Below are 24,622 nucleotides of genomic sequence, written 5' to 3' on the forward strand. Positions count from 1 at the left end.
TATCACTACCTGAGAGACTGTTAACTCTTAGTGTTATCACTACCTGAGAGACTGGTAACTCTTAGTGTTATCACTACCTGAGAGACTGTTAACTCTTAATGTTATCATCATTACCTGAGAGACTATTAACACTTAGTGTTATCACTACCTGATAGGCTGTTAACTCCTAGTGTTATCACTACCTGAGAGACTGTTAACTCTTAATGTTATCATCAGTACCTCATAGTGTTATCATCACTACCTGATAGGCTGTTAACTCCTAGTGTTATCATCATTACCTGATAGGCTGTTAACTCCTAGTGTTATCATCATTACCTGATAGGCTGTTAACTCCTAGTGTTATCATCATTACCTGAGAGACTATTAACTCTTAGTGTTATCACTACCTGAGAGACTGTTAACTCTTAGTGTTATCACTACCTGATAGGCTGTTAACTCCTAGTGTTATCACCACCTGAGAGACTATTAACACTTAGTGTTATCACTACCTGAGAGACTGTTAACTCTTAGGGTTATCACAACCTGAGAGACTGTTAACTCCTAGTCAAACAATCAATCAAATGTTTTTATAAAGCCTTTTATAAAGCCCTTTATAAAGCAGATGTCACAAAGTGCTTATACAGGAAACTTGCCTAAAACCCCAAAGTAAGCAAGCAATGCAGATGTAGAAGTGGAAACCTAAGAAGGAACGTATAGTGGAACAAGGCTTTGAGGGTTGGCCTGTCCTTTACTGACTGTGCCAGTGGAGATTATAAGAGTATATGTCCATTAAGGCTAGAACGTTCTTCAAGATGTTCAAACAATCATAGATGACCTGCAGGATCAGATAATAATAATCACAGAGGTTGTAGAGGGTGCAACAGGTCAGCACCTCAGGAGTAAATATCAGTTGGCTTTTCATAGTCGATCATTCAGAGTTAGAGACAGCAGGTGCAGTGCAGACAGACAGACAGACAGACAGACAGACAGACAGACAGACAGACAGACAGAGAGTTGAAATAGCCGAAATAGCAGGTCAGGGATAAGGTAGAAGGTCCGGTGAACAGGTCAGGGTTCCATAGCTGCAGGCATAATAGCAGAAACTGGATCAGCAGCACGACCAGGTGGACATGGTTGGGGACAGCCAGGAGTCGTCAGGCCAAGTAGTCCTGAGGCATGGTCCTAGGTCCTCTGGGAGGGGAGAGAGAGAGCGAGAGAAAGAGACTGGAGAATTAGAGGGAGCATACTTAATTTCACACAGTACACCAGATAAGACAGACTGGCCCTAGCCCCCCCGGCACATAGACTATTGCAGCATAGATACTGGGGACTGAGACAGGGAGGGTTGGGGGACACTGTGGCCCCATCTGACGATTCCCCCGGAAAGGGCCAACCATGAAGAATATCCTAGTGTTATCACTAACTGAGTGATTTTCAGTAGATCCGCTCACCATCACCACCACCACTATCTCACAGGCATACACACAGGTATTTCCGCTAATCTGCCTTCCATCTATCCTGTGACAGGTCCCCTCTCCCCGGTTCTCCTATGATTACATTGTTCTGGGGGCATCACGTCGAGCCCCACAGTGCTGGGGGACATAATCAACACTGTCATGACTACCCTACTCCTAGCTGATCATTCGCCATCGCTGCAACAGCCAATCAATACCTCATCTGCAATCTTCCTCTCTCTCCCTCTCTCTCTCTGTTGTCTCATCCCCTCATCCCCACTCCTTGGAATACTGCCAGAATGCTGCCGGAATGCTCGTCTCCCGCGGTTTCGGAACGTTTTCTCCGTCACTTGTCTCTTCGCTCCTTCCAGGAGGCAGGTGGATTAGGAGTGGCTCAGGATAAGGATGCAGATTTATGCCACATAAATCAGGAATAATATTCTAACGGAATCTGTAAATTCCAGAGGCAATTAAACATCACAGTGATCAACATAATCTGTGCCTGGTGGTTAATAAGATGAAGTGGGGTGAGAGGGGCCAGCTGTAAAAACCCTGATGGATGGGATGGGAGAGATGGGATAGATGGGTCTGGGGTCTGGGGCTGGGGTGGATCGGGGAGTAACTTCTTTTATGTTTGACGTACACATACATGTAAAGACTCAAACACACTTACAGTATATACGCACGTACTGTATGTACACACTTAGTCCTTGCCTGGATGATGAGAGTGTAGAGGAGGAGAGGTCCACAGAGACTGTGACAGTGCAGAGGGTGTCTTTATAGTTCCACATCTAGGTGGTTATGGGTTAGCAGTGCGGAATCTTAACTTACATAGTGTGATGACCGCGTGAATCATGCGTTGACTGCAAAACGTCTGGCTCCAGTGTTCTTCAGTCCTGGTCATGGAAATTAGCTAGGTATGCAGGCTTTTGTAGTAGCCCAAGATTTAAGTGTTCTTTGGGTGTTCTTCATAGGGTAAAAAGGGTTTTACTTAGAACTAAAAAGGGTTCTCCTACAGGTCCAGCTGAAGAACCCTGGTTCTAGGTACTGCACCTTTTCCTGAAAAATTAAGGACAGCAAAAAACCTGAAATAAGGTAGATATGCTTCACAAGAGTTTATTCCACAACGCACAGCCACCCTACTGTATAGCACTTTAGCCTACATAAAGATAAAACGGACTTGATATAAGATTCTGAGGAGACTACCTTCAAGGACACATCAAACACTCTGCCATCATTTACAGTCATGAATCAATAATCCCCCGATGGGATGAAAGAGAGAAAAACGGAGGCTTAATATTTGGGTCATTTCTACGTTAGGAAGCCCCAATCTTCATTACTCACCGTGAAATGCATCAATGTGCAGGAAGAGAGTTTTCATCTCCCAATTTATGGGGGCTTTTTATTCGCCCCTTAGCTATAACTTATCAAAGGGTTGACAGAAAACAATGTTCTCCACGCCAGCATCTAGTATTTGCAGGCGGGATCCTGGATGTCTGTGCCTGGAATATAGAACAGAGTAAGACCATCTCTATGGTGCAAACCCCCCACCATTCCCTACTTTCATACTGGAGATGAATAGTTTGTCTGTAGGGAATTGGCCTATGCTCGGATCTAAGGGCCTATGCTCGGATCTAAGGGCCTATGCTCGGATCTAAGGGCCTATGCTCGGATCTAGGGGCCTATGCTCGGATCTAGGGGCCTATGCTCGGATCTAGGGGCCTATGCTCTGATCTAAGGGCCTATGCTCTGATCTAAGGGCCTATGCTCTGATCTAGGGGCCTATGCTCTGATCTATGGGCCTATGCTCTAATCTATGGGCCTATGCTCTGATCTAAGGGCCTATGCTCTGATTTAAGGGCCTATGCTCTGATCTAAGGGCCTATGCTCTAATCTAAGGGCCTATGCTCTGATCTAGGGGCCTATGCTCTGATCTAAGGGCCTATGCTTCTAGGAATCCCACATTCACTTACTAGTGGAACCAATTGACAATTCTTTCTATTTTTTTCTTTATTTAACTAGGCAAGTCAGTTAAGAACAAATTCTTATTTTCAATGACGGCCTACCCCGGCCAAACCCTAATCCGGACAACGCTGGGCCAATTGTGCGTCGCCCTACACATCCTGGGCTGTATCACAACTGGCTGTGATTGGGAGTCCCCTCCCAATCACAGCCAGTTGTGATACATACAGCCCAGGATTAAGCCAGGGTCTGTAGTGACGCCTATAGCACTGAGATGCAGTGTCTTAGACCGCTGTGCCATTTGGGAGACATTTCATCTGGTTGATGGACATCTTTGTGACTGACCACTGATTTCTCCAGCCACATTTCAAACTCCTTACAATAAAATCCAATTGCAGCAGCAATACCAATAATCTGTGTAATACCTGCAATTCAATACTCCATCTAACTCTATAAACACATTAGATTATATTGCCAGGCAGCAATAATATATTGTCTGTCAAACTATTCCATTTGGAGCCCAAACACTAGATGTTTCTCAGAATGCATACTACCATGCTCCACATTCTCTTGCTCAGAGTGCATTCTCAGAGGACATTCTCTTGAGTACATTCTTGTGAGGACGAGACAGTAGAGAACGCATAAAACATTACATTTTAGAACCACTCCCCCTTCCCCTGCTGTATTACCTCCCCCTCCCCTTACTGTATTACCTCCCCCTCCCCCTACTGTATTACCTCCCCCTCCCCCTGCTGTATTACCTCCCCCTCCCCCTACTGTATTACCTCCCCCTCCCCCTACTGTATTACCTCTCCCTCCCCCTACATTTTAGAACCACTCCCCCTCCCCCTGCTGTATTACCTCCCCCTCCCCCCCCCCCTGCTGTATTACCTCCCCCTCCCCCTGCTGTATTACCTCCCCCTCCCCCTACTGTATTACCCCCCCCACCCTACTGTATTACCTCCCCCCCTACTGTATTACCTCCCCCTCCCCCTCCCCCTACTGTATTACCTCCCCCTACTGTATTACCTCCCCCTCCCCCTACTGTATTACCTCACACTGCACCTCCCATTCACTGAACCTTCTTCCAGCCAGGACAATGGCAACAGAGACGAAACAAGATATACACAAATCAAAAGTTTTCTTCATGACTATCAGCTAGCTACATGTGAATCATAATAATTTAGCTAACCAGATAGTTTAACAGGCAAAGGTGACCTAAATCTAATCTTGTGCAAGGTAGATGTCAATTATTTGTGGGTAGCTAGCTAGCTAACAATTAGTTGTGGTTATCTGGCTAGCAAACACCAGTAGCTAGCCAGTTAGCCCTTTTGACTTACTATGGGATTGAGATCTAAGCACATTATTGGTATTGTAGGCAGGTAAACATGCCAAAATTACACAGTGTGTATTTGTTAACGCATCAAGATAAAATCTTGTAGTCAGGCAACATTTAATTCCAAAGTCAGAGTTGACTTTCTCTCGCTTCAGCTCAAATAGTGTCCGCCATTGATTTCAATAAATGTTACATAATTTTTTGCATGGTTGCGTCATATTTCTGTGCATGCTTTCCATTGAAGTTTACGTCAACGAATGCTTCAAAATATGTACAAACGGAGTACACATTCGAGAAGTGCCCTCCGTTTTGCATGCTTTGATTTGAACTCATACTCTCCCATGCTTCAATTTGTGTGCTCGGAACACGGTAGCAAGCATTTTGAGAAACACCCACTGATTCAGCTCTGCAGACCTGTTGATTGTAGCGATACTCGCTCACACACACACACACACACACACACACACACACACACACACACACACACACACACACACACACACACACACACACACACACACACACACACACACGCACACACGCACACACACTTCAGACCGACAGACATTCCAAAATGGATTCTACATGACCTGTTTCCATGGCAACCGTCCAGTAATAATGCTCTGTTGTTTCTACTGCCAATCGAGGGGCTAATTTGTAATAAAATGAGAGCCTTGGAAGATTAAGAAAGCCAGGTTGGTAGGATTTACATAATGAATGGCTATGCCATGCAAGATCAGTCACCGGCGAGTCACTGCTGATTGCTTTTTGATTGAGTTTCTTGCCATTAAGTGTTTAGTTGCCATAGTGTTCCCAGCCCATTGTCCATTGAGCACCACACACAAGTGTATATACCAATGCAACCTCCAAAGGAAATTGAGACAATTGGCATTACTACAGGCAACAGAGATTATGGACAATGTTGATACCTTGACACACATCCTTGGTGTGGATTAATACAGCAAGTAGTCTACTTGTATTCTATTTTCTGAAGGGTACTTAGTCCCAATGGTCTAGACAACAGTAAATAGCACAGGGACAGTCTGTGGTTAATACTGATAATCTGATCTGCCCGCAGGCCAAAACCGTCCTGAAGTGAATATTTTTGTATTTTTTGGGGAATTCAGCTAAAAAAACGTGTTTAACCTCTCTGGGGTATGTGGGACGCTAGCGTCCCACCTGCGGGACACACTATTCAACAGCCAGTGAAATAGCAGGGCGCCAAATTCAAAACAACAAAAATCTCATAATTCAAATTTCTCAAACATACAACTATTATATCCTATTTTAAAGATACACTTCTCGTTAATCCAACCACATTGTCCGATTTCAAAAAGGCTTTACGGCAAAAGCATAACATTAGATTAAGTTTGGACAGCACCTAGACAAGAAAAACCACACAGCCATTTTCCAAGCAAGGAGAGGCGTCACAAAAACCAGAAATACAGCTAAAGTTAATCACTAACCTTTGATGATCTTCATCAGATGGAACTCATAGGACTTCATGTTCACAATACATGTATGTTTTGCTCGTTAAAGTTCATATTTATATCCAAAAACCCCATTTTACATTGGCGTGTAATGTTCAGAAATGTTTTGGCTCCCAAAACTTCCGGTGAATGAGCACATGAATTTACAGAAATACTCATAATAAACGTTGATAAAATATACAACTGTTATTGAAATAATTATAGATACACTTCTCCTTAATAACCTCTTACATCTAGACGTTCCGCTAGCGGAACACCTGCTCCAATATCCAATGATGGGCGTGGCGCGAAATACAAACTCCTCTAAGAACAAATTCTTATTTTCAATGACGGCCTAGCAACAGTGGGTTAATTGCCTTGTTCAGGGGCAGGACGACAGATTTTTACCTTCTCGGCTCAGGGATTCCTTCTTGCAACCTTTCGGTTACTAGTCCAAAGCTCTAACCACTAGGCTACCTGCCGTGTGTGGGTGTGTTAGTGTGCGTGTGTGCGTACGTGTATGTGTGTGCCTGTGTATGTGTGTTGAATGCGTCTTTATCGGTTTGACACAAAGGTGAACCTTGAGGCTCTTTCTAAACCACTTTACCACTCCTTTTACACCGGGGAAATGTGTAGCTTTCCCCGTGCAAATGTAAATGGTCTATTTCTTCTTTTAGAGAAAAAAAGCCTTATGAATAAACCAAACTTGTGTGTGCTTCACGTGTCAGAGCACCCACAACACCACACAGTCAGCACAATAGAGAGAAGGGAGGGAAGCACACAGGGAGGGAGAGAGGGAGGGAGAGAGAGAGGAGGAGGAGGGAGGGAGAAAGAAAGAGATGGAGAAACAGATGGAGAAAGAGGGAGATAGGGAAAGAAAGAGAGATGGAGAAAGAGAACAGAAAGAGGGTAGAAGGGATGGAGGGAGAGAGGGAGTTATATTAGAGGAAATGACAGATCGCTGTAGAAGGGACTCATCTGAGCCAATGATGAACACCCCCCTAATGAACCATGGCCTATTAACCTCTTTGGCTGGGAGAACCATTACTCTCTGGGATGTGGGGTTGTAATTGTGCTGAAGGTTTACTGTAGGTTTGAATATTGTGTGGCCAGAGAAGGAATGGGCATAGGGCAGTTCTGGCAAATGCCAGATGGGCTGGTCCAATTTTAGCCCAGTGGGCCGGTATACATTTTTTCTGCATTATTTGGCTAATAATATGTGTCTTGTGGGAAAAATGGGCTGGTGTGTTACATCTAGACGTTCCGCTAGCGGAACACCTGCTCCAATATCCAATGATAGGCGTGGCGCGAATTACAAATTCCTCAAAAATACAAAAACTTCAATTTTTCAAACATATGACTATCTCACAGCATTTTAAAGACAAGACTCTCCTTTATCTAACCACACTGTCCGATTTCAAAAAGGCTTTACAGCGAAAGCAAAACATTAGATTATGTCAGCAGAGTACCAAGCCAGAAATAATCAGACACCCATTTTTCAAGCTAGCATATAATGTCACAAAAAACAAAACCACAGCTAAATGCAGCACTAACCTTTGATGATCTTCATCAGATGACAACCCTAGGACATTATGTTATACAATGCATGCATGTTTTGTTCAATCAAGTTCATATTTATATCAAAAACCAGCTTTTTACATTAGCATGTGACGTTCAGAACTAGCATACCCCCCGCAAACATCCGGTGAATTTACTAAATTACTCACGATAAACGTTCACAAAAAACATAACAATTATTTTAAGAATTATAGATACAGAACTCCTCTATGCACTCGATATGTCCGATTTTAAAATAGCTTTTCGGTGAAAGCACATTTTGCAATATTCTCAGTAGATAGCCCAGCCATCACGGCTAGCCATTTAGACACCGGCCAAGTTTAGCCCTGATCAAACTCCGATTTACTATTACAAAAGTTTCATTACCTTTGTTGTCTTCGTCAGAATGCATTCCCAGGACTGCTACTTCATTAACAAATGTTGGTTTGGTCCAAAATAATCCATCGTTATATCCGAATAGCGGCGTTTTGTTCGTGCGTTCCTGACACTGTCCGAAATGGTAAAGAAGGGTCGTGCGCATGGCGCAATTCGTGACAAAAAAATTCTAAATATTCCATTACCGTACTTCGAAGCATGTCAACCGCTGTTTAAAATCAATTTTTATGCCATTTTTCTCGTAGAAAAGCGATAATATTCCGACCGGGAATCTCCTTTTCAGCAAACAGAGGAAAAAATCACAAAGACGGATCTCTGCGGTAACGTGACACTTCCCACGGCTCCAATAGGCTCTCAGAGCCCGGGAAAAACCCGAATGTCGTCATTCCAGCACCAGGCTGAAACACATTATCGCCTTTCTCAAGTGGCCGATCAAGGGACTGTGGGCTTAGGCGCGTGCACTGGCCGCCCCCGTCTTTCTGGTTTTTCCTCTGTTTACCGAAAAGGAGATTCCCGGTCGGAATATTATCGCTTTTTTACGAGATAAATTGCATAAAAATTGATTTTAAACAGCGGTTGACATGCTTCGAAGTACGGTAATGGAATATTTAGAATTTTTTTGTCACGAATTGCGCCATGCGCACGACCCTGATTTACCCTTTTGGATAGTTTCTGGAACGCACGAACAAAACGCCGCTATTTGGATGTAACGATAGATTATTTGGGACCAAACCAACATTTGTTATTGAAGTAGAAGTCCTGGGAGTGCATTCTGACGAAGACAACAAAGGTAATAACATTTTTGTTATAGTAAATCTGATTTTGGTGAAGGCTAAACTTGCCGGGTGTCTAAATAGCTAGCCCGTGATGGCTGGGCTATGTACTTAGAATATTGCAAAATGTGCTTTCACCAAAAAGCTATTTTAAAATCGGACATATCGAGTGCATAGAGGAGTTCTGTATCTATAATTCTTAAAATAATTGTTATGCTTTTTGTGAACGTTTATCGTGAGTAATTTAGTAAATTGTTAGTAAATTCCCCGGAAGTTTGCGGGGGTATGCTAGTTCTGAACGTCACATGCTAATGTAAAAAGCTGTTTTTTGATATAAATATGAACTTGATTGAACAAAACATGCATGTATTGTATAACATAATGTCCTAGGGTTGTCATCTGATGAAGATCATCAAAGGTTAGTGCTGCATTTAGCTGTCTTCTGGGTTTTTGTGACATTATATGCTAGCTTGAAAAATGGGTGTCTGATTATTTCTGGCTGGGTACTCTGCTGACATAATCTAATGTTTTGCTTTCGTTGTAAAGCCTTTTTGAAATCGGACAGTGTGGTTAGATTAACGAGAGTCTTGTCTTTAAATAGCTGTAAAATAGTCATATGTTTGAAAAATTGAAGTAATAGGATTTTTAAGGTATTTGAAAATCGCGCCACTGGATTACACTGGCTGTTGCGTAGGTGGGACGATTACGTCCCGCCTAGCCCATAGAGGTTAGCCACAGAAAAAGCGAGCAACCTACCCGCTAGCTATGATTAGCTGCGATAATGAGTGGGCTGGACATGCTGAGAGATGACTTTTGGTCTGCCATGTAGGTCGCTTCTGTGTATTTGAGCTGGTCAGTATGTGTAGGTAATCCTGTCTAACGATGCATTTAAAAAGATATCATATATATTGCGTGGTCCCGTGTGGCTCAGTTGGTAGAGCATGGTGTTTGCAATGCCAGGGTTGTGGGTTCGATTCCCACGGGGGGCCAGTACGAAATAAATAAAAAAATGTATGAAATGTATGCATTCGCTACTGTAAGTCGCTCTGGATAAGAGTGTCTGCTAAATAACTCAAATGTAAATGTAAACTACATATGTTGCTCTCCACTTTCTGGAGGACTGAGTTTTGAATTTAGTGCAATTAGGGTATGACAGCTAAGATACTAAGTAAGGGCATTTTTTAAATTATTTAACCTTTATTTAGCAAGGCAAGTCAGTTCTTACACACATTTTTATTTACAATGATGGCCTACCCTGGGAAACCATGGTATCCGTGACAGGGAGAAGCATCCATTCATTCCATGTATATGGGCAAGATAGTCTAGCTAGCTACATTTTCAGATGTTACACATTTCTAATTTTGACAGAAAGTCATTTTCATCTCAAGTTTTATTTACATCTACAAAAAAATCAAAATGTTCCTTTACCGTACTTAGAAGCATGTCAAACACTGTTAAAAATACATTTTTATGGTATTTTTCTCGTAAAATAGCGATAATATTCCAACCGGACAATCGTGTATTCATTCAAAGAGGAAAAGAAAAAACAGCGTGGCCTCGTAAATGCGCATATCCAATCTCTTAGTCACCAGGCAGACCACTGACAAACTGAGCTACAAAACTCTGCCCAGAGACAGGAGACGCCTCAATCCGCTTTCTGAAGGCTTCAGAGAGCCAATGGAAGCCTTATAAAGTGCTACGTAACAGCACATATACTGTAGTTTCGATAGAGAACCAAAAGAAGAACTACAAATTCTCAGACAGGCCACTTCCTGCTTGGAATCTTCTCAGGTTTTTGCCTGCCATATGAGTTCTGTTACACTCACAGACACCATTCAAACAGTTTTAGAAACTTCAGTGTTTTCTATCCAAATCTACTAATAATATGCATATTCTCGTTCCTGGGCAAGAGTAGTAACCAGTTTAAATCGGGTACGTTTTTTCATCCGGCCGTGAAAATACTGCCCCCTATCCCAGACAGGTTAAAGTGTATTGTTAGCTAGCTAGCTAACGATACATGTATGATCTGTGTAGTAATATTATTCATATCTCGGAGCCATTTGCTTTGCTAGTTATAGCCTAATATTACCTAGCTAACATTGAACCTGGTTAGTTAGCTACCTGCAGATTCATGCAGGGTAGCAACGTCATGAGATTATGGTTCATTGTTTACCTAGCTAGCTAAATGTCTTAACAAAAGACTCCACTATGCAAGTAACCATTTCAGTAGAATGTCACTGCGACAACTGTTGATAAACGTAGCTGGTAAATTCACTCTGGCTATTACTCCGATTTAAGGGCACTGTCGTCTGAGTGTGCAAGGGCACAGAATAACGGATGAATTTAGGAACGCTCAACACCCATTTAATATAGACGGTGTCAGTAAACATTGGCAAAAATGCATAAATTGTTGCCAGCAGCACAGTTGCATTCACCAACGCTCTGGATAACATTAAAACAGCTTAACCAGCTCTGCTAGGGTGAGTAAAATGGTCAGTGAGCTGTTCTCTCATTTGTGTCTGGAAGTAGCTAACAAGCTAGCCAACGTTAGCCAGTTAGCTTGGGTGCTTGACTGCTCTTGTTAGGACAGAACGTCCAGATCAACCCCTAAAGTGATGGATGGGCTAAAGCTTAAGAGGGTGTGAACAATTCTGAATGGGTGTCGACAAAGAAGGGCTCTCCAGTAGGTATCACAACATTCAAAGGCCATTTTCTCAAAAGTGTATATATCAACTTTCAAAGCAGAATTATTTTCCCATTGTTCCTCAACTGTAGTGTATGATATACCATTTTCTAAATCTGAATCTCTTATTTTATCCAATATAGAAAACACCATTTCAAATCTTGCTACATAAGACCGAATAGAGGTCGGTCTCATTTAGTCTGCAAATCTACCAGAGCACTTCCATCCAATCATAATGTCAAGATAGTTGTAGTCATCTCTTAAGTAATCTCTTAAAGATTTCTATATTGTGACACATGACATGTTTCGCACGTGCCACACACACACGCACATGCACAAACACACAAAAATACACACACACAAAAATAAGAGCCTCTGGAACCTTGCCGTGCAAGGTTATTAAGCAGAGGTGCCTAGTTATTCTTCTTTTGTTGATATCAGGTAACGTGCAACCTAACCCTGGCCCTGATATGCAATGTCTCCAAACCCCCTCTGATTTTAAATCAAGATCTGGTTTTGGTATTTTTCATTTAAATGTACACAGCCTGTTAAAAATTGATGGGGTTAGGATTTGGGCTAAATCAACTGATGCTGATGTAATTGTGTTTTCTGAAACCTGGCTCAGCAAGTCTGTTTTTGATAAGGATATTTGTATAAGTGGTTACAATGTTTATCGCACTGATCGAGTTAAGGAAGGTGGGGGTGTGGCTATATATGTAAAAGCTAAATTCCCTGTAAGTGTGGCATAGTCTGAAACTATTTGTAAACTGTTGGAATTTCTTGCTTTGAATATTGAGGTTTTAAAGGGTCTCTGTATAACTGTGATTGGCTGTTATAGACCCCCCTCTGCTCTCTCTAACTGTGATTGGCTGTTATAGACCCCCCTCTGCTCTCGGTGATGCGTTTTCTTCTCTGATGCACCTTATGTCTAAACTTCTTTACAGTGAAATGATCTTGATTGGTGATCTCAACTGGTGTTGGTTAATGCCGGTGTCTGATGATTTAAAAATGTTTTGTAATTCTATGAATCTTACCCAGTTGATTAACTCACCCACTAGCACAAATCTTAAAAGCCCAGAAAAATCTACCCTGATTGATTTGATATTGACAAATGTTCCACATAAATATTCAGCAGTTGGTGTTTTTTATAATGATTTAAGTGACCATTGTGCTGTTGTTGCTGTTAGAAATACGTAGGTTCCTAAGACAAACCAACGCTTTATTCGTAAGAGAAATTTGAAGAGTTTTAATGAGCAGGATTTCCTTCATGATTTGTTTTATTTTGACTGGAGCAATATTGAGCTTATCCCTGATGTGGAAACTGCCTGGAAATTCTTTCATTATGTTTTTTTTCAAAATAGTAAACAAACATGCCCCATTCCGCAGGTTCAGGGTTAAAGGGTGGGATAATCCATGGTTTTCTTCTGAGCTGTCTTGTATTATTCACAAACGTAATCTAGCCTGGGCTAAAGCAAGGAAATCATGTTCTGATGCTGGTTGGCTTATTTTTAGGCAGTTACGAAACAAGTGTTCTTTTCTTCTCAGGAAGGCCAAGTCTGAATATTTTATGTCTGTTACCACTGATAACCTGAATGACCCTAGAAAGTTTTGGAAGGCTATTAAGTCTATGTCTGGTAACAGTAATGTTAATGTTAATGAATTACCATCATGTGTATTGAAGGACTTTGTTGCTGTATATGACAAAACTGAAATGCTGAATTGTTTCAATGACCACTTTGTATCATCTGATAGGCTGTTTGATTCAGTGTCCTCTGTCTCTGTACAACCCTGTGTGGATGAAACAGTGAGAGCTGGTCAAACATTTAGCTTTTAGCTTTTTGCCGTTCTCAGTGCAGGTGGTACATAAAGCCCTGAAATCCTTAGATCAGAGAAAGCCTGCAGGTCCTGATCTTTTGGATCCCTGCTTTTTAAATCTGGCAGCTGATTTCATAGCTGAACCACTTACATATCTGTTCAATCTAACCTTGGAATGTAATGAAATTCCAAAGATCTGGAAATCAGCATTTGTCCTACCACTTTTAAAAGGGGGTGATCCAACTCTTTTAAATAATTATAGGCCAATCTCAAAGCTGTCACCCCTGGTGAAAATACTTGAAACCTTTGTGAGTGAACAGCTAAAATAGTTTTTATTTACTAACTCTATTTTATCAATGTATCAATCGGGCTTCAGGAAGAAGCATAGCACAATTACAGCAGCCATGAAGGTTTTAAATGATATCACTGAAGCCCTTGACAAAAAACAGCACTGTGTCTCACTTTTTATTGATCTCCCTAAGGCTTTTGATACAGTTGATCATGCTTTACTGAGGCAGAGATTGTCGAGTGTAGGTCTTTCGGAGAATGGAGTTGCATGGTTTGCTAACTATCTGTCTGATAGAATTTAGTGCACTCAATTTGATGGGCTCATGTCTGTTAAATTGTCTGTCTGTAATGGTGTGCCCCAAGGCTCTGTACTTGATCCTCTCTTATTCACTATTTATATAAATAATTTAGACAAAAATATCCAAAATGCCCAACTTCATTTTTATGCTGATGATACTGTTATTTACTGTTGTGCCTCGTCTCTTACGAAAGCTTTCCAGAACTTGCAAAATGATTTTTATACTGTTCAACATACTTTGTGTCAATTGAAGCTTATCCTCAATACTGACAAAACTAAACTAATGGTGTTTTCTAAAGCAAGAAATAGACCTCTGAAATTTTCACCTATTATTACCTGTCAGGGCATTGAGATTGAGACTGTAACCTCATATAAATATCTTGGAATTTTAATTGATGACGGCCTAAATTTTAAGTTGCATATTCAACAACTTACAAAAAAATTGAAGCTGAAATTGGGATTTTATTTTAGGAATAAGGCCTGTTTTTCTTTTGAAGCCAGAAGGAGGCTAGTATCAGCTACATCTATGCCTTTACTAGACTCTGGGGATATTTTATATATGAAGGCTTCCACTCAGTGTTTGAGATCAATTGACACCCTATACCATGGCACTTTGAGATTTATTTTAAACTGCAAAACCCTTACACACCACTGCACTTTGTATACCAAGATTGGCTGGCCTTCTCTAGTCACTCGTAGGCTCAGTAACTGGTATACTTTTATTTACAAAGCCATTTTGGGATTACTACCGTTTTATTTGCGCATTTTTATTGTTCAGTAATGTGGTGGGTATTTTCTTAGTTCGCTGGAGTTTATCCTGCTAACACTTCCAAATGTCCAAACTGAATTTGGTAAAAGGGCTTTTATGTACTCTGCGCCATCGTCTTGGAACGCCTTACAAAATACTTTTAAACTGGAGGAACTTGTCCCGATTGGTATTTTTAAATCACTGATGAATGATCTTGAGACTGATTCCCTGACCTGTCAAAGTTTTTAATTTGCTGTTTTTGATTTTGTTATACTCTTGTGAATTCTATGGTTTTTATTAGATTATTTGTAGTTTCTCATGTTGTTTGTCTGTAATTTTTGTAATGACTTGGTGTTTCCTATCTTGGCCAGGACGCTCTTGAAAAAGAGATTTTAAATCTCAATGAGCCCTTCCTGGTTAAATAAAGGTTTAATAATAATACAAAAATAACGTCGCTCTGTCAACTCATTAGTCAAACCATGACAGATAAAAGTTTGTGACCAACACACTCAAATCAAATCAAATTTTCTGTGTCACGTATTGTAAACAAAAGGTGTAGACTAACAGTGAGATGCTTACTTACTCATTCATTGAATGTGTATGCGTTGGTCGGTAAAACTGTTTCTGTGAATACACAAGGTGTGCGTGTGTGCGTGTGTGTGTGTGTGTGTGTGTGTGTGTGTGTGTGTGTGTGTGTGTGTGTGTGTGTGTGTGTGTGCGTGTGTGCATGTGTGCATGTGTCTGTCTGTGTTTTTTCTGTACACTGTGACCTTTGATTAACCTGTATCTGTACATGAATAGAGTGACAAATACCAAACAAACATTTAAGTCTACATATTCTTGTCCATTCTCACGAGCCAGGGCCTGAGACCGCCAGTGCCCAGTTGTCTTCTCTCTGACCCTTGTCACTTCTGCTGAATGGAAGACACAAGGTCAGCACAGAGAAACTCCACACACACACACACAGAGAAACCGGTTCCTGTGCCTGTTCCTGTGCCTGTTGTCAGAGAAATTTTATTGGAAGAGAGACTGCAGATTCTTTCAAACAACAATTTGATTATAAGATTGCAAAAATGAAGCAATACCATCACTAAGAATAGTCAGTGTTGAAAGTTCAATGAACAGAGTTGGCTCTCAGCTTTTATAGAAAAGTCCAACCTCTTTGTCTATGTGGCAGTTAGCAGATGTTTGCAAACAGGGGTGGGGGACATAGTGTATAAAAGGTGTTTAGCTTGTCTGTGCAGATTAAGATAGCTGACGTTGCCACCATTGTCTGTTCCTTCCTGCAAGCTTCCACACAGAGGATTTCCTGCAGGTAGTACAAACGGGATGTCATATACTGAGGTCGCACCCGGCTCTTATCTGTACGCCCAACTTATGACTAATTCACACAATACAAGCCTGCATCAGAAAAAAACACTAGCATATAACAATGGACAATTCCCTAAGTAAAAACAGCATAGTATGTCTAATTTTGTTATTTTCCACGACATTTCCTCCCTTTTGAGACCAAGTCTCAACCTAATGGAATATGACTTATAAGCATTTTCATCAAACAAGCATTAAGCGTCCCACCTAGTCAACAGCCAGTGGAATCGCGTGGCGCGAAATACAAATACCTCAAAAATGCTATAACTTCAATTTCTCAAACATTTGACTATTTTACACCATTTTAAAGACTCTCGTTAATCTAACCACATTGTCCGATTTCAAAAAGGCTTTACAGCAAAAGCAAAACATTAGATTATGTCAGGAGAGTACCCTGCCAAAAACAATCACACAGCCATTTTCAAAGCAAGCATATATGTCACAAAAACCAAAACCACAGCTAAATGAAGCACTAACCTTTGATGATCTTCATCAGATGACACTCCTAGGACATTGTTATACAATACATGCATGTTTTGTTCAATCAAGTTCATATTTATATCAAAAACCAGCTTTTTACATTAGCATGTGATGTTCAGAACTAGCATACCCACCGCAAACTTCCGGTGAATTTACTAAATTACTCACGATAAACGTTCACAAAATATATAACAATTATTTTAAGAATTATAGATACAGAACTCCTTTATGCAATTGCGGTGTCAGATTTTAAAATAGCTTTTCGGCGAAAGCACATTTTGAAATATTCTGAGTAGATAGCTCGGCCATCACAGGCTAGCTAATTTGACACCCACCAAGTTTGGCGCTCACTAAACTCAGAATTACTATAAGAAAAATTGGATTACCTTTGCTGTTCTTCGTCAGAATGCACTCCTCAGGACTTCTACATCAACAACAAATGTTGTTTTGGTTCCAAATAATCCATAGTTAAATTCAAATTGCTCCATTTTGTTCGTGTGTTCAGGTCTCTATCCGAAGGGTTTCGTGAGCGAGCGCATTTCGTGACAAAAAAATTCAAAATATTCCATTACCGTACTTAGAAGCATGTCAAACGCTGTTTAAAATAAATTTTTATGCTATTTTTCTCGTAAAATAGCGATAATATTCCAACCGGGCGACGTTGTATTCATTCAAAGAGAGAAAGAAAAACATGGAGAATTCACATGAACGCGCATCTCCAGTGTCACTGTTCTCAGCCTGACCAGTAACAAAATCTCCTGCTGTTTATCGCCCAGAGACTGGAGAGACGTCATTCCACTTTCTGGCGCCTTCTGAGAGCCAATGGAAGCCTTAGAAAATGTCACATTACAGCAGAGATGCTGTATTTTCGATAGAGATGCAACAGAAGGACAAGAAATTGTCAGACAGGTCACTTCCTGTATGGAATCTTCTCAGGTTTTGGCCTGCCATATGAGTTCTGTTATACTCACAGACACCATTCAAACAGTTTTAGAAACTTTAGTGTTTTCTATCGAAATCTACTAATGATATGCATATTCTCGTTTCTGGGCAAGAGTAGTAACCAGTTTAAATCGGGTATGTTTTTTATCCGGCCGTGCAAATACTGCCCTCTAGCCCCAACAGGTTAACCAGCCCTTCACTGAAAGTTTACAAAAATGTCTGAAATGACAACACTGTCTCTGTTAGAATCTGCAACTAACACCCTTATGCAAACATTCTGTCTCAAATACATTCCCTGAATGTACTTAGCCTCCGGTTACAAATACATTTGCACATAAATCATTCCATCTAACCCACAACACGTTACTCATTACTGCTAGTCCCCTTATGTAGTTAGAAACACACTAAAACATGCTCACGTCAATTGTACTGTATTATCCAGAAAGCCATATGTATTGATATACTTTAACATTATAATTCTGATAACATGGTAAAACAAAACCCCTACTATCAATGTTAAACAACCCAAATATAGAATGACAGTCTTCAATGCTCCACATTGAGTCTATCATTCAAATTCAAGACCCTCAACTTTACACACAGACACGGTTAGAATGTACAGTACTTCCAGACACAAACCATTTTACTCACTCTAGCAGAGCTGGTTAGGCTTTTTTCATGTTATCCAAAGCTTTGGTTACTAATTATGCTGCTGGCAACAATTTAGTTATGTTATTTTCCCCCAATGTTTACTGACACCGGCCATATTCAACAGGTGTTGAGCGTTCATAAATTCAACAGTTATTCTGCGCTCTGGCACATTCAATCGAGAGTGCTCATTGACAAAGAGACAAACCATCAGGGATTTAAAAAATATGTCTCTACCTCGCGTCAGTCCATATGATGGTTGTAAAGGGTTGTCCCTTCTATCCTCAGTTGTAACAAGCAAAGTTCTTACCTTGTCATGGTTGTCATCCAGCCCGTCCGTCACCACTGGCTCCCCCTCACCTTCCTCCACCCCTTCCTCTTTCCTTCTGTCCATTGTTTGGAAGAGCTCCCTGAGACTAATTCAGTAATTTTACACAACACTGTTCGTGTGCCTTTGAAATATCCACTGCAATGGATCCACCTTTCATCTGTCTGCCAGCTGCACTACTAATTTCATATTTACCTGTTATTGTAGTTCCATGTTGTTTTTAATGAGAGCATTGATCATCAAATCATGATCTCTCTCTCTCTCTCTCTCTCTCTCTCTCTCTCTCTCTCTCTCTCTCTCTCTCTCTCTCTCTCTCTCTCTCTCTCTCTCTCTCTCTCTCTCTCTCTCTCTCTCTCTCTCTCTCTCTCTCTCTCTCTCTCTCTCTCTCTCTCTCTCTCTCATATATAGACACTGCTCAAAAAAATAAAGGGAACACTTAAACAACACAATGTAACTCCAAGTCAATCACACTTCTGTGAAATCAAACTGTCCACTTAGGAAGCAACACTGATTGACAATACATTTCACATGCTGTTGTGCAAATGGAATAGACAACAGGTGGAAATTATAGGCAATTAGCAAGACACCCCCAATAAAGGAGTGGTTCTGCAGGTGGGGACCACAGACTACTTCTCAGTTCCTATGCTTCCTGGCTGATGTTTTGGTCACTTTTGAATGCTGGCGGTGCTTTCACTCTAGTGGTAGCATGAGACGGAGTCTACAACCCACACAAGTGGCTCAGGTAGCGCAGCTCATCCAGGATGGCACATCAATGCGAGCTGTGGCAAGAAGGTTTGCTGTGTCTGTCAGCGTAGTGTCCAGAGCATGGAGGCGCTACCAGGAGACAGGCCAGTACATCAGGAGACGTGGAGGAGGTCGTAGGAGGGCAACAACCCAGCAGCAGGACCGCTACCTCCGCCTTTGTGCAAGGAGGAGCAGGAGGAGCACTGCCAGAGCCCTGCAAAATGACCTCCAGCAGGCCACAAATGTGCATGTGTCTGCTCAAACGGTCAGAAACAGACTCCATGAGGGTGGTATGAGGGCCCGACGTCCACAGGTGGGGGTTGTGCTTACAGCCCAACACCATGCAGGACGTTTGGCATTTGCCAGAGAACACCAAGATTGGCAAATTTGCCACTGGCGCCCTGTGCTCTTCACAGATGAAAGCAGGTTCACACTGAGCACATGTGACAGACGTGACAGAGTCTGGAGACGCCGTGGAGAACATTTTGCTGCCTGCAACATCCTCCAGCATGACCGGTTTGGCGGTGGATCAGTCATGGTGTGGGGTGGCATTTCTTTGGGGGGCCGCACAGCCCTCCATGTGCTCGCCAGAGGTAGCCTGACTGCCATTAGGTTCCGAGATGAGATCCTCAGACCCCTTGTGAGACCATATGCTGGTGCGGTTGGCCCTGGGTTCCTCCTAATGCAAGACAATGCTAGACCTCATGTGGCTGGAGTGTGTCAGCAGTTTCTGCAAGAGGAAGGCATTGATGCTATGGACTGGCCCGCCCGTTCCCCAGACCTGAATCCAATTGAGCACATCTGGGACATCATGTCTCGCTCCATCCACCAACGCCACGTTGCACCACAGACTGTCCAGGAGTTGGCGGATGCTTTAGTCCAGGTCTGGGAGGAGATCTCTCAGGAGACCATCCGCCACCTCATCAGGAGCATGCCCAGGCGTTGTAGGGAGATCATACAGGCACGTGGAGGCCACACACACTACTGAGCCTCATTTTGACTTGTGGTTTTCCACTTTAATTTTGAGTGTGACTCCAAATCCAGACCTCCATGGGTTGATAAATTGGATTTCCATTGATTATTTTTGTGTGATTTTGTTGTCAGCACATTCAACTATGTAAATAAAAAAGTATTTAATAAGATTATTTCTTTCATTCAGATCTAGGATGTGTTGTTTAAGTGTTCCCTTTATTTTTTTGAGCAGTATATATATGGCAGCTTCATTAAACAGTACCCGCAAAACACCAGTCTCAACGTCAACAGTGAAGAGGCGACAACAGGATGCTGGCCTTCTTTGTAGAGTTGCAAAGAAAAAAACATATCTCAGACTGACAATAAAAAGAAAAGATTAAGATGGGGCAAAAAAACACAGATACTGGGCAGAGGAACTCTGTCTAGAAGGCCAGCATCCCGGAGTCACCTTTTCGCTGTTGACATTTGCGGGTACTATTTAATTAAGCTGCCAGTTGACACTCTAATGTACTTGTCCTCTTGCTCAGTTGTGCACCGGGGCCTCCCACTCCTCTTTCTATTCTGGTTTGAGCCAGTTTGCGCTGTTCTGTGAAGGGAGAAGTACACAGCATTGTACGAGATCTTCAGTTTCATGGCAATTTCTTGTGGGGAATAGCCTTAATTTCTCAGAACAAGAATAGACTGATGAGTTTCAGAAGAAAGGTCTTTGTTTCTGGCCATTTTGAGCCTGTAATCGAAATGCTGATGCTCCAGATACTCAACTAGTCTAAAGAAGGCCAGTTTTATTACTATTTTATCAGAACAACAGTTTTCAGCTGTGCTAACATAATGGCAAAAGGGTTTCTATTAATCAATTAGCCTTTTAAAATGATCAAATTGGATTAGCTAACACAACGTGCCATTGGAACACAAGAGTGATGGTTGCTGATAATGGGCCTCTGTATGCCTATGTAGATATTCCATAAAAAATCTGCCGTTTCCAGCTACAATAGTCATTTACAACATTAAGAATGTCTACACTGTATTTCTGATCAATTTGATGTAATTTCAATGGACAGAAAATGAGCTTTTCTGTCAAAAACAAGGACATTTCTAAGTGACCCCAAACTTTTGAACAGTAGTGTATATACAGTACCAGTCAAAAGTTTGGACACACCTACTCATTCAAGGGTTTTTCTTTTTTTTCCTCCAGATTTCTACATTGTAGAATAATAGGGAAGACATCAAAACTATAAAATAACATATATGGAATCATGTAGTAACCAAAAAAGTGTTAAACAAATCAAAATATATTTTATATTTTAAATTTTTCACCCTTTGCCTTGATGACAGCTTTGCACACTCTTACATTTGGAATATTTGGAACCAAGGAATGATCACCCCAATACTCAAAAGTGGAGATAAATTTGACCCCAATAACTACCGTGGGATATGCGTCAACAGCAACCTTGGGAAAATCCTCTGCATTATCATTAACAGCAGACTTGTATATTTCCTCAGTGAAAACAATATACTAAGCAAATGTCAAATTGGCTTTTTACCAAATTACCATACGACAGACCACGTATTCACCCTGCACACACTAATTGACAAACAAACAAACCAAAACAACATGCTGTGTTGATTTCAAAAAATCTTTGGACTCAATTTGGCATTATACAAATTGATGGAAAGTGGTATTGGGGGAAAACACACAACCTCATAAAATGTATATACACAAACAACAAGTGTGCGATTACAATTGGAGAAAAACACACACATTACAATTGAGAGTCGTGGGGAGAGACAGGGATGCAGCTTGAGCCCCATTCTCTTCAACATATACTGTATATCAAGGAATTGGTGTGGGCAGCACCCAGTCTGCAGCACCCGGCTTTACCCTACTAGAATCTGTCAAATGTCAAATGTCTACTGTTTGCTGATGATCTGGTGCTTCTGTCCCAAACCAAGGAGGGCCAACAGCAGCACCTAGATCTTCTGCACAGATTCTGTCAGACCTGGGCCCTGACAGTATATCTCAGCAGGACACAAATAATGCTGTTCCAAAAAAGGTCCAATTGCCAGAACCATGAATACAAATTCCATCTAGACACCGTTGCCCTTGAGCACACAAAACATTATACACACCTTGACCTAAACATCAGCGCCACAGGTAACTTCCACAAAGCTGTAAACGATCTCAAAGACAAGGCAAGAAGGGCCTTCTACAACATCAAAAGGAACATAACACTTGACGTACCAATTAGGATCTGGCTAAAAATACTTGAGGGGGGTCCGCTCATCCACAAAGATTTCACAAAAATGGGACAAACACCAAATTGAGACTGTATGCAGAATTCTGCAAAAAATATCCTCTGTGTACAACTTAAAACAGCAAATAATGCATGCAGAGCAGAATTAGGCTGATACCCGCTAATTATCAAAATCCAGAAAAGAGCCGATAAATTCTACAACCACCTAAAAGGAAGTGATTCCCAAAACCTTCCATAAAATAGCATTCATCTACAGGGAGATTAACCTGGAGAAGAGTCCCCTAAGTAAGCTGGTCCTGGGGCTCTGTACACTAACACAAACATACCCCACAGAGCCCCAGGACAGCAACACAATTAGACCCAACCAAATCATGAGAAAACAAAAAGATAATTACCTGACACATTGGAAAGAATTCACAAAAAAACTGAGCAAACTAGAACTATATTTGGCCCTAAACAGAGAGTACACAGTGGCAGAATACCTGACCACCGTGACTGACACAATATTAAGGAAAGCTTTGACAATGTACAGACTCAGTGATCATGGCCATGCTATTGAGAGTGACCTGGCTCTATTGAGAGTGACTAAGGCAGACCTGGCTCTCAAGAGAAGACAGGCTATGTGCACACTGCCCACAAAATGAGGTGGAAACTGAGCTGTACTTCCTAACCTCCTGCCAAATGTATGGCATGACTTGTTCCCTCATGAAAAGGGCAACCAGTGAAGAACAAACACCATTTGCACATTGTTACAACTCTGTATATAGTCATAATATGACATTTGAAATGTCTCTATTCCTTTTGAACTTTTGTGAGTGTGATTTCTACTGTTCATTTTTTGTTTATTTCACTTTTGTTTATTATGTATTTCACTTACTTTGGTAATGTAAACATATGTTTCACATGCCAACACATGCCTTTGAACTGAATTGAATTGAGATGGAGAGAGACAGAGAGAGAAATAGAGTTAGAGAGTGAGAGTGAGAGAGAGAGAAAAAGAGAGAGGAACAGAGAGAGAAACAGAGGCTCCGGTTTCACTTATGTCATGCCTATGAAGCACCTTGAAATGGAATTTAATTGGGAACCATGTGGGGGGGGGGGGGGGGGGGGGGGCAGTGGAGGAGATTAACAGAGATTGGGGGGGGGGGGAGGAAGGAAGGTGAGAATGTGTGGAGTTTACAGTTGAAGTCCAACTTAGGTTGGAGTCATTAAAACTCGTTAATCAACCACTCCACAAATGTCTTGTTAACAATCTATAGTTTTGGCAAGTCGGTTAGGACATCTACTTTGTGCATGACACAAGTAATTTTTCCAACAATTGTCTACAGACAGATCATTTCACTTATAATTCACTGTATCACAATTCCAGTGGGTCAGAAGTTTACATACACTAAGTTGACTGTGTCTTTAAACAGCTTGGAAAATTCCAGAAAATGATGTCATGGTTGTAGAAACTTCTGATAGGCTAATTGACATAATTTGAGTCAATTGACATCATTTGAGTCAATTGGAGGTGTACCTGTGGATTTATTTCAAGGCCTACCTTCAAACTCATTGCCTCTTTGCTTGACATCATGGGAAAATCAAAAGAAATCAGCCAAGACCTCAGAAAAAGAATTGTAAACCTCCACAAGTCTGGTTCATCCTTGGGAGCAATTTCCAAATGCCTGAAGGTATGACGTTCATCTGTACAAAAAATTGTACGCAAGTATAAACACCATGGGACAAAGCAGCCGTCATACCGCTCAGGAAGGAGGCGCGTTCTGTCTCCTAGAGATTAACGTACTTTGGTGCGAAAGTGCAAATCAATCCAAGAACAACAGAAAAGGACCTTGTGAAGATGCTGGCGGAAACAGGTACAAAAGTATCTATATCCACAGTAAAACGAGTCCTATATCGACATAACCTGAAAGGCCGCTCAGCACAGAAGAAGCCACTGCTCCAAAACCGCCATAAAAAAGCCAGACTACGGTTTGCAACTGCACATGGGGTCAAAGATCGTACTTTTTGGAGAAATGTCCTCTGGTCTGATGAACGAAAAATAGAACTGTTTGGCCATAATGACCATCGTTATGTTTGGAGGGAAAAGGGGGAGGCTTAGAAGCCGAAGAACACCATCCAAACCTTGAA

This window comes from Salmo salar, chromosome 06 (assembly GCF_965601325.2).
Source record: "Salmo salar chromosome 06, fSalSal1, whole genome shotgun sequence".
Taxonomy (NCBI): domain Eukaryota; kingdom Metazoa; phylum Chordata; class Actinopteri; order Salmoniformes; family Salmonidae; genus Salmo; species Salmo salar.